Source organism: Marmota marmota, unplaced genomic scaffold, assembly GCF_001458135.2.
Source record: "Marmota marmota marmota unplaced genomic scaffold, marMar, whole genome shotgun sequence".
Classification (NCBI taxonomy): Eukaryota; Metazoa; Chordata; class Mammalia; order Rodentia; family Sciuridae; genus Marmota; species Marmota marmota.
This window is the reverse complement of record NW_026000082.1, coordinates 6,920,205-6,932,616: the sequence shown is the minus strand read 5'-3', so window position 1 is coordinate 6,932,616 and position 12,412 is coordinate 6,920,205. Positions and strand designations below refer to the sequence as shown.

The window sequence follows — 12,412 nt, the reverse complement described above, 5'->3', positions numbered from 1 at the left end:
TAAAATAAATAATGTTTAGTATAGCATTGGAAGACCTTGTGCCAAATATTTGATTAACACATGCCTTTAGGAGAATTTTCTTCATGTTTCTTAAAATGTAATATATTTTTTATGACTGGTAGCTATTAAAATTAAGCAATCATGGGGCTGGGGTTGTGACTCAGTGATAGAGCGCTCGCCTAGCACATACAGAGCACTGGGTTCAATCCTCAGCACCACATAAAAATAAAATAAAGGTATTGTGTCCAACTACAACCAAGACAAAATATTTTTTAAGAAATTAAGCCATCAAAGTCTATCATAAATTTCTAAAATTTGAAGCAAAATAAAGAAGAAAATAAAAATTATAGCACCCCACCATCTGCAGGTCTCTCTATGTTGCTTAGGGCCTCAATAAGTTGCGGAGGTGGGCCTCTGTCTTACGTTGTCCTGCCTAAGCAGGAGAGATTACAAGCATGCACCACCAAGCCCTGCTCAGATTATATTTTCAACTCAGCAGAATTCTGGCTATTTTATATCAGTATCTCAGTCAAACAAACAACTCCATGAAATTTGGTGTCACTGTCTTCACTTAAAAAATAGAGACCCCTCCTGACCCCTGAGTTCGCAGTAATCTTTACTCTCTTTTGGGGATCCTCCAAGGGAATACTGCTAGGAGTTTTTGAATGTTTTATGCTGCAAACTAGCATTAAAGAAAAAAAAAGTAGGGGAGACTTGAGAAAGGATTATAATCTTATTGGGGAGAGAAAAATCTAAAGTCTTGGGACAACAGCAGGCATTTTATTTTATTGTTTTTCTTAATTTTTTAATTCTAATTAGTTATACATAACAATAGAATGCATTTTAACACATTGTACACAAAATGAGCACAGTTTGTCCTTCCTCTGGCAGTGCAGTGTCACACTGGTATTGTAATCATTCATGTATATAGGATAATAATGACCATCCTTCCCATCCCCACCCTTCCCCTCACTCTCCTCTGCATAATCCAAAATTCCTTCATTCTTCCCTATGCCTCCCACCCCATTATGGATCAGCATCCACTGATCAAAGAAAAATTCAAGCTTTGGTTTTGGGGGTTCGGCTTATTTCACTTAGCATGATTTTTTTCCAGCTCCATCCATTTACCTGCAGATGCCATAATTTTATTCTTTAAGGCTGCATAGTATTCAGTTGTGTATATGTGCCACATTTTCTTTATCCATTCATCCGTGGAAAGGCACCTAGGTTGGTTCCATAGTTTAGCTATTGTGAATTGAGCTGCTTTAAGCATTGATGTGGCTATGTCACTATAGTATGAACAGCAGGCATTTTAAAGTGAAGTTATTTAGCAGATTGCAAGTGGGAATGAATTCAGAATGCTGTGGACAGGGAAGGTGGGGGCTGCCAAAGTCTTCTTGGTCAAACATAAACTTGGCCTTGAATGTGGGGATGAATTTAGAAAGGAGAGATATTATCCTATTTTATAGTGAGAAAACTGAGCCCTAGGCAGCAGCAATAAAACTAATGGGAAAATGAGAAACATTCTACCATGCATATTTCAACAGTGCAGGGCTTCTGGGTTGTTCCTTTTCTTTGGTGGATACTTGTGCCTGTGGTTGGGATTTTATAGTGTACCTATACAATCTTACCATATGTATGCAAATGGTTGCTCCTTGTTTTGACACTGATATCTATATCATTGCTCATGGACTCAGAGGGAGGGTCATGATTTAGAGACCCTGCACTTCCTGGGCCACTCTGATATCTCCCAGTATAGGCAATGGGGAACTGAGCAGCGAAAGCCATAAGGAAAGGAACTATTTCCCAACAAAGTCCAGCTGGATGGGAACTGGGAAAGACAGGAAAAAGGAAGTAGCACGTATTCAAAAGTGTGACATGTGGCTGTGAGGCAATCTTGGGATAAGCACCTGGAACTTGAGTTAGGGAGGACTGAAGAGAGCATGCCGGAAAGAGAAGGACCCACATAGAGCCAGAGGGCACAGCCAGCACTGCTTAGATCTTACCACTTAGCTGCAGTTGAGGGACAGAGGACAAGGAGTATGAGGGCATAGGGGCTAGTCCTGGCTTCACCACTATGACATTATGTGAAAAGAGGAAAAAAGGGGACACTTAAGTGCTGATTGGGCCATGTGACATCTCACTGCATCTTCCCATTAGATCTGCCAGGTAGTGATGAGAGGAAAAGCAGGTAACCCTGAAACACTCCAGTGTGCCAACACTTGCTAAAGTCTCTTCTAATCACTTTCCATATGTTAACTCATCTAATCTTCATAGAAACCCTTTAAATTAGGAGGTACTTTTATGTCCTTTATATAGATGAGTGGATTGAGGCATGGAGAGGTTCCATAGCTCTATGGTTCCATGGTTGTCGTCACACAGTGGGTACATAAAAATCTCTGAACTCAGGTGATTTGACTATCACACAGCCTCATGGGAAAACCGATAGGAATTCTGAGCCCAGTTTTATAGACTATGAGACTGAGAGTCCAAGAAGATAAAGGACTTGGCTCAAGATCAGAAGAATTAGTAAATTACTGTACTGTCATTTGAACTGAGTCTTCACTCTGATCCTGGCACTCTTTCTATAAGATCATACTGCCTCCTACTGTCCTACAATCACAAACCTGCTTACATACATGTGATATAAGGCTTCTCTGACCAGGTAGGAAAATGAAGTAGGTAGACCAGCCAGGCTCATGGATGGTGATGGTAAAGGGTCTACCCTCTAGACTGTAACCTCCTCTGAGAGGACAGGCCAGTTCCCACCTCCAATCCTTCAATTGCTGCAGGCAGGGGGTGGAGGGATAGTTCTCAAGTATTTGTTGAGCATAGCATATTACAGATTTAGAAGGTGTGGGGATGCTCCCTAGCACCAGGCTGTAACCAGCATGCCCCCATGCTAGCTCCTCACCCCCTGGAAGCACCTGGAATGGTGAGGTACTGACCATGTCCTTGCAATTGTATCACCTGCACCTTCTCCAAGGTGAGTATACCCAGGGGAGCATTCTGGGGTTAAAGTTAACCCTTCCCACCACTCACCTGCACATTCACATCTCACTTCTATGCCATGGGCCAGGGTACCCCACTTAGAAGTCCCCTTGCCATAGTCTGGTATTGCTCACAACCTGACTGGGCTTTCCCTGCCTCCCTGGGGTCCTCAGCCCCTGGCTGGCTGGATCCTGGTCATCCCAGTGCCCTTGGCTTTCTGTCCCTGTAGTACTACCATCTAGTACCTCAACACAGCCACCCTACCCCTGAACAATTTTCTTTTGCTCTCAGAGCACCTTTATCCATTTTTAAAGGCGACACCCAGCTCCACACCGGAGTCCTCTCTCGCTGCAGCCCTTAGGAGGGCCATCCCCACCAGACTAGTACCTGCCGGTCTTGGGACAGAAATGGATGACTTGTTTAACCACCTTCTTGAAGACCTGTCCCTGGTCCCTGGCATCTTTACCAAGCCCACCTCTTCCTGGCCTGTTGGCTGCCAACTCAATTGCATGAGGTTCTTGAGGCTCTTTTGGGGAACAGAAAAATCCCTGCAGCCTAGTTGAGTCTTTTAACAAAAGAAATCTAAAGCATCTTTTCTTTTTTTTAATGTACATTAAACTGCTACACCTAGTGCAGTAGCCTCTGGAATCATAAGGATATGGTTCAAACTCTGCCACTTGCTGGCTGGCCCATCCTGTGGGAAGTCCTTAACCCTTCTCAACCTTGCCTCCTCATTTGTGAAGTGGAGCTTGAATAAGGCCTACTTTATTAGGCAATCGTGAGAATTCAGTGAAATGATGTGTTTGTAAGCAAGTAATCACAGTACCTGACAGGCAGGAAGTTCAGAAAATGACAGTTACTATCAGCATTATATTAAGAATCATTATAGGAAGTACCGTCTAAGATTTCCCGGAGATGTTTCATTCAGACTGTTACTTATTCAACAAACATTTATTGAGATGCCACCAGATTGAAGGGATGTATAATTATGTTTTACAAATGAAGCCGTGTTTGTTAGTCACCTGTCATAGGCTGTATGCTATTTTAACCATTTTAGGGACATTATTGCATTTAATCTTGATAAAGACCCTGTGAGCAAGCAGAAATTACAATTTTCATTTTTACAAATGAAGAAACTGAGGTTCAAAGTGGTTAAAGCCACAGAGAAGTGGCCAGTGATTGAATATGGCAAACACCACCCTTAAATAAACCAGGATATTCAAAATTTAAGTCCCCACTATCAAGAGATCCACATTTTGCTCTCATATATTATGCAGCAAAATGCCTTTCTTTATGAAACTTTCTGTTAGAGGGAAGGTCCTTGGGGAGTGGTTTCAATTTCATCCTATGGGTAAAAATCTCTGTGAAAGGGGCAAGTTCCCAAGCCTATGGGAGCATGCAAATGACAGCCCAGAGCGCTATCCTCTGATGATTATTACAATATCGCCCAGCAGAGGACCTTCTCACGGTTTGTGGGGCTGGAAGCCTTGGGGGAAGAGGCAGCAGGTGAGGGGCTCCTACTGGACTTGCCCAAGGCCTGCTGAGTAATTCTTTTGTTTTCTGAGCTTGCCCTTTGGACTCCTGCCTTAATGCTCTGGCCACTGAAAGCCGACTATGTCAAGGAAAGAAGGTCCTCCAGTTAGTTGAGGTTTTATTCTGTTTCCACTTTAGTGGTTTTGAAATTAATTACAGACTGTGGGTTGTGCCTACATGTGCAAAATGAAATGAGAGCTTGAGCCAATTGCTTTTATATCAAAGAGAGGAAAATCTACTTTTCTTTCCATTATCTAAAGATTTCAGGCATATGTAAGGTTTTGTAAGAATATATTGAATTATGTGAAAAATTGGCCTCAAGCCTTCATTTCACTTTGCTTGTCTAGAAACAGTCTCAAATGTTGTTTCAGGGAGGAGATGAAATGCATTTGACTTGTATGGTACTGTGGAGTCTCCTTGGAACTCCTGCAGGCTAAGAGATTTTGATATTGTCACAGACCATTTGTGTGTGTATGGGGGGCGATATTATGTGTATTATGAAGAATGGCTTCGTTAAAACTATAAAATAATTTTTTTAAAAAAGGCTGGAGTACCACGATTAAGTTTCAAAACGTTGAGCTTCCATTCATCTTCTTCACCCATTCATTCGCTGCTTCCTGTGGTCTCGCGGCCCCATCTCTGAGTATATACTCTGCTCTTGCCCACTCTGTTCCAGCTGGCCTGACCTCTCCCCTCTTTCCATGTGCTGATCACACTTCCCACTCAGGGCTTTCACACTGACTCTTTCCTCCACCTGGAATCCCCTTCCTGCAAGTATTTGTGTGGTTCACTCTCATTTTAGATCTCTGCTCCAATATCATTTTATCACAGAGATGCCATTCCTGGCCACCTGGGCTAACAGCCTTCCCACTCCAACCTTCCTCAGTTCTCTTCCTCTACTTGACTTCTTCCTCCCTAGAACTTATCACCACCAGACGTGATATATATGCTTGTGGATATATGTACATGCACATAAAACTTTTTAAAACAGTTTTGTAGTTACAAAAAAAAAAGTGTGAAGATATTATAGCAAGTTCCATGAACCTCACACATAGTTTCTCTTATTATTAACATCTAATGTGATTATGGTGCCTTTGATCACAATCAATGAGCCAATATTGATACTTATTATTAGCTAAAATGTGTACTTTTTTGTACTAGGGATTGAACCCAGGGATAACTTAACCACTGAGCCATATCCCCAGCCCCGCCCCCCTTTTGTATTTTATTTAGAAACAGGGTCTCACTGAGTTGCTTAGCACCTCGCTAAGTTTCTGAGGCTGGCTTTGAACTCTTGATCCTCTTGCCTGAGCCTCTCAAGCTGCTGGGATTACTGGCATGTACCACCACGCCCAGCTAAAGTTGGTACTTTATCCAGACTTCCTTAGTGTTTGCCTAGTGAACCTCTGTGTTCTCTGATCCCCTCTAAGATACCACACTGCATTTAGTCTTCCTGTCTTCTTAAGCTCCTCTGGTTTGGGTGCCCTTGACAGTTTTGAGGAGCTCTGGTCAAGTATTTTGCAGTATGTCTTTCAATTAGAATTTGTCTGATATTTTTCTCATGAATTCAAATCTCTCTCCTTTTATTACCCATCCACTCTTACATGTTGTTTATTTTTCCATTAAAACACCTGACATATTAATTTTAATTGTTTTAAAATTCCCCCAATAATTTCAAAACTTGTGTTATATCTAAACCTGGGTTTGCTTGTTCTCTCTCTATGGACTGCAGGCGGGGTAGGGTCAATGGTTTGGTTCTCTTTTTTTTTTTTTTTCCCATTGCCCTTTGGCTGCCTTTTAATTTTCTGTTGAAAGCTGGACATGACATATCAGGCAACAGGAACTGAGCTAAGTAGACCTTTTTGTGAGATTTCTTTGTAGAAGAAATCACATTGGACTGTGTTCAATGTTTTCTGTAGTCCCAGGTGCCAGAGTTTCAGATGCACCCTTGTCCTTGTTTCATCTCCTCTCCTGTCTTCGGGCTTCCCTAAGAACTCCTCCTTCGAGTCTATTTCTAGCAGCACTTTGAGCTGTAATTCACTATTATTCTGGAGTCATGTTGGTTTCATTTTAAAGTGTGGGGAAGGAAAAGCATTCTATAATATTTTGATTATTACTATCTTTTACTGGGCCCCTGTGCCTAACCTTTACAAATGTTTTTAGCTCCCCCAAGATACACAGACACACACACCTTCATTGAGACAGGAACAATAGAGTTAGAGCAATATCCTTCTCCTGAGGGGGATGAGGCTTAGGTGAAGTCTTTTCCCCTTGAAGGTAGGCCTTCGGCCTTTGTTATGGAAAGCACTGGTATCTGACTCTCCCTGCCATGGCCAACAGAGGAGCCACCAGTCACAGTGAGAATATGGTAGGTTTCTTAGAGGTAAAACCCATGAAAGTGTGTCCTTTCCCCACTTAAATTGCAACCTCAGAAGTTTCTCACTCCATACCCTTCATTCCACGCACAACCCCAACACTTCAAATTATCACCCATGTGTTCCTGCCAGTTGGTGGCTCCAGTGGCTTCTATTCCAGGCAGGGAGGTTTCAGGTGTGATTGCCTGAAGTCTACCATCTCTCCAGATACGGGGCGATAGTTTGCACTATAACCTGAGTTCTCTACCTGATCTAAGAAAAGTCAAGAGATTTGCCATTTATTATTATCCTTCTTATCGTAGGAAATAAAGTAATGCCTTCTGAATCCTTTATATGTCAGAGCTGGAGCTGTAACTACAGGTCTCTGTGTATATTTCCTTGATGTATTTTCTGATTTCCCCCTGCTAGAACATGAATTTTAGCAATTCTGTTCAGAATATGAACTTCTAGAAAGTTTGTTACATTCATGGCTCTAGCTCAGTAGCTAGAATAGTACCTGACTCAGAATAGGTGCTCAGTAGATATTTGTTAAATGAATTAATTATTCTGTTGCTATTCCCTGATCACATTGGTATGCTAGGCACTATGCTTGGTATGGAGATACAATAAGGAAAGAGAAACATATTGTGTCTGCAGTTACTATGATGAGGCATGGTAGACATACACTTAAAATAGAATTAACAATAAACTATGGATAAGAATTGGGAGGAGTTGAAAGTATGAAGTACCTGTGATTAAACTAGCCTAAGCAAGAGAGAGGTAAAGCAGCACTGGACAAGGAAACCACCCCTGAGCTGAGTTGTAAAGTCTGAGCGGCTGTCAGCCTATGTCAGAAGGGGGAACAGCACAGACCTGCTAAAGTCCACATCAGACAATATGCAAAGTGACTTACTTAACCTGCCCCATGTAGCACTTGGTGTTCCATACCAGGCAGGCCACCATTAAGCATTTCCCACTTCAGGAAACCAAAGTGAGTGGACAAAATGTCACCATTGCTACACGATGGAGCAAGTCTCAGCTCAAAATCCATTTTCTCTCTATTAGAAAGATGAGTCAAGCATGACTCTGAGGGTTCTGAGGAGCTCAATACACATACAGGATTTCTTGGGACCAAGGCTCCTTTTTAGTGTATGTATTATTGCTCTCTTTCTTTAAGATTTCAGCTCTAAAAGCAATGAGATGAAAATCAGGGCTGCTTTGTGAATGTCCACAAACCACTGGGGGGGAGGGGAGAGTTTTGTCAAAGAAGGCGGGAAAGAAAAATAAATGTGGGCTTCTGCTCCTGAAGCCTCAGCCCAGTGAGCCAGACTTTCCCGGAATACTCTAGGCCTCTTCAAAGGCCTATTGTGGAAAGTCTCCAGATGTGCATGGAAGGCCTCATTGGGGCGCGTCCCAGTGAAGAGCCTTTTAAGCTTGAGCTGAGATGAAGGAAATTGACTGACGAGTCCCACCAGGTGGCCGTGTTCTGAAGGAGTCCAGATTCCACCATAACCTTGGGAGCTGGGTAATTAGCCAATTTGAATTCCTGTGCCAAACAGTGTATCTTCCTTGATTTCAGAAAGCAGTGGTCTTTTTCGCTGGAGAGAGGGGAGGGAGGCACTCTCCCAATGATTTATCTACCTGGAAATTGTTAGTGACAGCCTGGTCATTCCTCAGCATATCTTTTGGGGGCTATGAAGGATTTCAGATTTGGGGAAAGTGGAGGCATGAAGTGATTCTTGTTGATTCTGCAGCAATGCCTCAAAGCATTCTGAGAGTCAGAATCCTCAGGATTTTTGCTCTGATCCTCTGCCCCAAATCCCTGCTTAAGCTGTCAGCCCACTTCCCCAGCTGTCCTAGGTTTGAGGCCTCATCTTCCTCCTGCTAGAGTGAAGTCAGAGCCACAGCCTGGCTCTGCAGTTGGCTGTGTCATCTTGGACAAGTAGCATTAACCTCCCTGAGCCTCAGCTTCCTCATCTCTAACAGAAGGGCTATAGGAGGCCCCGCATCATGTTGCTGTGAGGACAGAAGGGATTGCTAAGCCACTACACATAGCGCATCTGGCACACTATCTGGCACAGAATAAATATTCAATACATTGTCACTCCCTTCCTCTTGAATCTAGTTGTACAGGGAGGCAAGGGCTGTCCCATTTGGCCTTTGAATTTGACTTCTGTAGCTCTTTAAATCTTCTCCTTGCATGTACATATGCGCTTAGCTAAGTATTTTGAGATCACAGTGTATTTAGGGGAAAGTCCTTTTGGCTACAGCTAAAATTAGACCTCTTTTTGCTCCTCTGTTTACCACCCTCCTTCCTATTTTAACTAATTAGAGGCATTGACACTAAGAAACACTTGAGAGAGGTTGGGCGAACAGCTGGGAGTGCTCTGGATGCCACAGCTGCTCCCTCCTTGCAGACACACACAGAGAGGCTGGTTCTGGGATGGGGGCAGGGAGGGCACCTCCTTGATGAAGATGGAAGCCAAAATCCATCTGTCTGTGGGGCAGGCAAGGCAGAGTTCTCCCGCACTGGTCCTCTGTCTTCTGCTGAAAGGAGGAGGGCAAGAAAGCAACAGAGAGGGAGAGGGGGCAAGCAAGGGGAGGAGGAGATGTGCAGTTTAGCTGGTTGGCTGCGTATTTGGTTAATTCCTGCAAACCACAATTGCCCCTGCATAGACTACTGCAGGACTCACTCCTCTGGTTTGCAGCTGTAGGCTGCTCTCCCATTGGAACTAGAGAGGCCACAGGAAAATGCAAATCACATACCCTAAAGCTTCTATCATGAATTACCACCACTGCAATTAGAAAAAAATCCCAAATGCATCACATAGTCCTGAGTGCGTGGATACATCCTCCTCTTTCTTCCATAACTGCTGCAGTTCAGGCCCTCTGGATTTCATCCATTCCCTCCACTTCACCAGGTCTTTCTCTGCTGGAGCTAGATTCCTGGAGTTGAGTCTGGTTCACTGACTGACTACTACTTTCTACAGGCCTCCTTTCAAATTCCTTATTCAAGTCCTGCACACTGTCCGGTTGATGTCCCCATCCCATGCATTTCCCAGGTCAAGGTGTATGTGGTTCCAGGCAATCTCCATGCATAAGGGCCTAGTGGTTTTCATGCCCCTTCTCTCTGATGCATGTTTTTGTGTCCCTCATCCCCACCCTTTGCCACCAACCTGAGGAAACTGGAGGATGCCTTGGAGGAATGGCCCAGGCCCAGGGCCAGGAACTGTGTCAGGAATGCAGAGGCTGCATTGAAACTCCCTGGCTATGCAGGACTTCTGCTGCTTTCAAAAGGATTTTTTTTAAAAAAAAGAAAAAGTGCCTTCACATCCCAGGTGTGGGTGCCAGATCTTGTAGCACTTATAAAAACAAATCCATTTCTTACTGAATAATTGAGCTTCAAGTCCACATGACCGGCTGATGTAAGCTTTGCCTGGTCTGTGAGGATCTTTGCAATATATTTCTCTTGATTTCTTTTCTTACTGTTGTACTCTGAGCAAGCTGAGGGAAAGCCAAGGCTCCCCTTCTCAGGTACCCTATGTTCCTGAATTAAAGCCTAAAGCCCTTAAGGTCTAAAGAAGGGAATCTGTAAATAACATTTATCACTAATCCTCATTCTGCCAAAAGTGGGCCACAGGCCCAACCCAAAACTCTGAGTGAACTAATTATTCTGACAACTTTTTCTTCCTAAAACCTCCACCTGATCTATCATCAAAGCCTGTGGTCTGCATTGGGGGTGCCTCATGTATCTGGGCACTAGGAAAGCCATCTTCCTCCATGTCATACCTCTGCACCTGGCCCCCACAGACTGAACACGAAGAGAAGCCAGATGGCAACAGCTGTGACTTCTTGGTATTCCTGAAACCTTGTGCTTTGGCCCTGTCTGCCTCTGATGCTGTCCCACTCACACTCCCCTCTGCATTTCTCATTTTGACAGTGTTTTTTCCCTCCTTCCACATGGTTCTCTCCTCTGGTGGACCCTGGCTTCTCCCACCCTTCACCTGTTCATGCCTATGTGTCCTTGGAACCTTAGCAAAGCCATAATATATGAACCATACAGACTTAGAGACACACACACCAGACATATAGGATATGAGTCAACCAAAGTTCAGAAATGTTAAGACTTTCCTTTATCTGTTAGGGTCCTAAAACATTCCCTAGGGGATGAGGACTTCCATTGTTCAGATCTGGTGTGGACTACTGTCCAGCAGAGAGGGAAGGGGTCTCAGGAGACAGCTCTCTGGGTAGCCTTTGCAATGAGACGCTTTCTTATATATTCCTACAGAGAGGACCTGGGGGAGGCTGTTACGGATCAATTCTTGTTCTGTCCTTGCCTCTAATCTGATAGATTTATTTCTTGCTAACCTGGCAGGGACTAATTTTTGAATAAACTAGTAAACTTTTCCTGCCCAAGCTACAAACATAGCCTCACCTGCCTCTCTAGCCATAGCCAAAAACATGGATTCACAGAATTTTTTTTCGAGTCTTACTCTCCCAGGTGCAGTCTAATCTCTCAGAGATTAGGCACTGGAGGCCAAAAGAGAGTAGGGAGACCCTCTAACAGTGACTTGAAGTCATTCACATACAAAGCCTGTGCTCTCCCACTCCCAGCCATCCCCCACACACATGTCCTGGCCCTAGATGGTCTCTCTTCCACTTTCCAGCCTCTAGACAAGGGTTAGACCACCTTCCTCCTTTAGTTTATATTCGGTCCATGTGAGGCCCCCATCTCTCTTCAGCTGATGATAAAGATCTGTGCCTGGAAGCTGGAGTCCCCTATTGGAGCCCCACTGTGGAAACCAGCTGATCTGGTGACCTCCTGTGGGTGTCACAGTTCCCCCCTCTCAGGGTGCACAGCACTCTGGCATTTTCACCACTGAATCCATTCTGCACAGAGGTGGCCAACATTTATGAGCTCTTGATTTATGCAAAACACTAAACTAGGAATTAACAATTACTTATCCACCCACCATTCCATCCAGGCAGACATTATTCTTGTGTTACAGAGAAGGAAAACAAAGTTTAGTAAAATCAGTACACCTTCTCGGGGTCACAGGTTGTTTTACTCCACTCTTACACTGTTGTGACTATAAAATCCAACAAGAACAATTTTAGAGGAGAAAAAGTTTATTTGAGGGCTCATGATTTCAGAGGTCTCAATCCATAGGCAGCAGGCTCCATTCCTTGGGGCTTGAGGTGAGGCAGAACAAACGTGGTGGAAGAGTGTGGTGGCAGGATGCAGCACACATGAGTATCAGAAAGCAGAGAGGTCTTCACTTGCTAAATACAAATATATACCCCACAGCCACGCCCCCACCCTTGCTCCCTCCAGCTCTACCCTACTCTCCTTCAATCACCACTTAGTTAATCCTATCAGGTTATCAGCTCACTGGTTGGATTAAAGTTCTCTGACCCGATCATTTCTCCTCTCAACCTTCTTGCACTGTGTCACAAATGAGCTTTTGGGGGACACCTCACATCCAAACCACAACATGGGTGTCAGATCAGGTATGTCTCCAGAGCTCATGCCA

The 12,412-nt window shown here is 43.9% G+C and overlaps 1 protein-coding gene across 8 annotated transcripts in view; it reads left to right on the top strand.

Moving 5' to 3' along the window:
- Fggy (FGGY carbohydrate kinase domain containing) overlaps positions 1-12,412 on the top strand; it is a 415,454-nt gene that overhangs the window by 359,867 nt on the left and 43,175 nt on the right. The window lies entirely within an intron of this gene.